The 2500-nt window shown below is 50.7% G+C and overlaps 1 non-coding gene across 1 annotated transcript; it reads left to right on the forward strand.

The window, feature by feature from the left end:
- Positions 1-1598: 1598 nt before the first annotated feature.
- LOC139997239 (5.8S ribosomal RNA) lies at positions 1599-1753 on the forward strand. Its single transcript, XR_011802668.1, has one exon. It is a non-coding gene; the product is annotated as a 5.8S ribosomal RNA (ribosomal RNA).
- The last annotated feature ends 747 nt before the right edge of the window (positions 1754-2500 follow it).

Consider the following 2500-nt stretch of genomic DNA (forward strand, 5'->3'; position numbering starts at 1 on the left):
ACGAAGTTGGTTCGGAGGGGACCGCCGGCCGTCTCTCTATCCTCGCGAGTCTAATGCCTCGTTCCGTCGCTAGAGTTTTTCAAACTCTGCTTCTGGCTATCGGGAAGAATAGACCGCGCGCGCGAGGAAGAGGAAGGACGACCGTGCGCGTCCCATCGATTTTTTTTATTTTTACCTGAACCACCGAAGTCGATTCAGAGGGGACCGCCGGCCGTCTCTCTATCCTCGTTGTCGTGAGTCATATGCCTCGTTCCGTCGCTAGAGTTTTTCAAACTCTGCTTCTGGCTATCGGGAAGAAACGACCGCGCGAGGAAGACGACGACGACGACCGTGCGCGTCCCATCGAATTTTTTTTTATTTTTACCTGATCGACGGAAGTTTCGTCCGGTTCGTCTCTTTTACCATCGTCTCGTCGACCCGTTCAGAGGGGACCGCCTGTCCATATCCTCGTTGTCGTGAGTCATATGCCTCGTTCCGTCGCTAGAGTTTTTCAAACTCTGCTTCTGGATATCGGGAAGAAACGACCGCGCGAGGCCGATGGCTGCGAGTCCCATCGAATTTTTTTTAAACGCACGCACACACATACACCTGAACGGAGATGCGTTCCTTTTCGTCGCGATTTTTCGCGCTTTAGTCGTCGTTGTCGCCATCCGTTCGGAGGGGACCGCCGGCCGTCTCTCTATCCTCGTTGTCGAGAGTCTAATGCCTCGTTCCGTCGCTAGAGTTTTTCAAACTCTGCTTCTGGCTATCGGGAAGAAAAGACCGCGCGAGGAAGAGGAAGGACGACCGTGCGCGTCCCTTTCGAATTTTTTTTTATTTTTACCTGAGCGACCAAAGTGGATTCAGAGGGGACCGCCGGCCGTCTCTCTATCCTCGTTGTCGCGAGTCTAATGCCTCGTTCCGTCGCTAGAGTTTTTCAAACTCTGCTTCTGGCTATCGGGAAGAATAGACCGCGCGCGAGGAAGAGGAACGACGACCGTGCGCGTCCCATCGATTTTTTTTATTTTTACCTGAACCACCGAAGTCGATTCAGAGGGGATCGCCGGCCGTCTCTCTATCCTCGTTGTCGAGAGTCTAATGCCTCGTTCCGTCGCTAGAGTTTTTCAAACTCTGCTTCTGGCTATCGGGAAGAAACGACCGCGCGAGGAAGACTACGACCGTGCGCGTCCCATCGATTTTTTTTTACCCGAACGATGGAGATGCATATCGGCTGTTTGCTTCGAATAACTGGACGAGAGGAACGAACATATATATATATCATGGGCTAGCCACCGTGCGCTTTCTTCGCGAGATCGTGTGCTGTACAGAGGATTCAGAATCGGGTGTTATATCCCCGTCGTTTCCTGACGAACGGAGCTTCGATCTCGTTGGTTGTTATATATTATAATGCACTTTACGCCCGGTCGGCGGGCTGCGTGTGTCGTCGCGCAGTCCGTCCGATTTCGTTTTCGAACGTATTTTCGTGTCGTCAATCATATGGCGACTTCCGCGCGTTCGATTCCCGTTGGTCGGACGTTTGTCGGATATCGGCTTCTTTCGAACCGAGAATAAGAGTACAAAAACCTGAGTACACAAACAAAAATCCATGCATAAACGATTACCCTGAACGGTGGATCACTTGGCTCGTGGGTCGATGAAGAACGCAGCTAATTGCGCGTCAACGTGTGAACTGCAGGACACATGAACATCGACATTTCGAACGCACATTGCGGTCCACGGATACAATTCCTGGACCACGCCTGGCTGAGGGTTGCTCACGTAAACCTAAGACTGCTTGCGTTGCGTATCGTTGCTCTCGGTCCGTCTCTCTCTGTTCTTTCTTGCCTCGTCGACAGCCCGCCGTCGTTCGTTTTATCTTTAAACGAACGTTTCCGAGTCGGAGGACGAGCGCCAAGCAAAAGAATACGAATTAAAGAGCGGTCGAGGGCTCGTACGCGACGTACGAGCGATTGTTGGACGTTCGTCGGCGTTCGTCGCTGGATCGTGTGGAGACCGGCGTACGCATGCTCTCGATACAAATATATATGAAAAATCTATCGCGTTCACGGGAGACTCGCAAAACTACCTCCGTCTCTTCTCTGTCCCTTCTTGGCTTGACAACCCGCCGTCGTTCGTGTTTTACGAACGTTTCTGAGTCGGACGAAGCGCAAGAAGAAGGATACGAATTAAAAGAGCGCGGAGAGAACCGTCGTCGTCGACGCGGTTATCGAGATACACAGAGCGAGTTTTCTTCGTGGCCGATTTTTTTTTTCTTTTTGTATCAGCCTCTGCTACGTTTTGTTAGTCTTCGATAAGCACGAATGACCGCGCCCCCGACGTCGTCTTAAATGAATTTTTGGCGAGACTGAGAGAAAGCAAAAATATTTTTGAACAAAGTCAGTCGAGAGAGGAGAGAAAAGAGAACCAAGATATTAAAACCTAAACCTAAACTTGGTGGCGTAACGAAAAACTGTGTGCCTTAAAGAAACACAACCGTCTTTTCATCAAGATGTTTTTACTC

This window comes from Bombus fervidus, unplaced genomic scaffold (genome assembly GCF_041682495.2).
Source record: "Bombus fervidus isolate BK054 unplaced genomic scaffold, iyBomFerv1 scaffold0041, whole genome shotgun sequence".
Taxonomy (NCBI): Eukaryota; Metazoa; Arthropoda; class Insecta; order Hymenoptera; family Apidae; genus Bombus; species Bombus fervidus.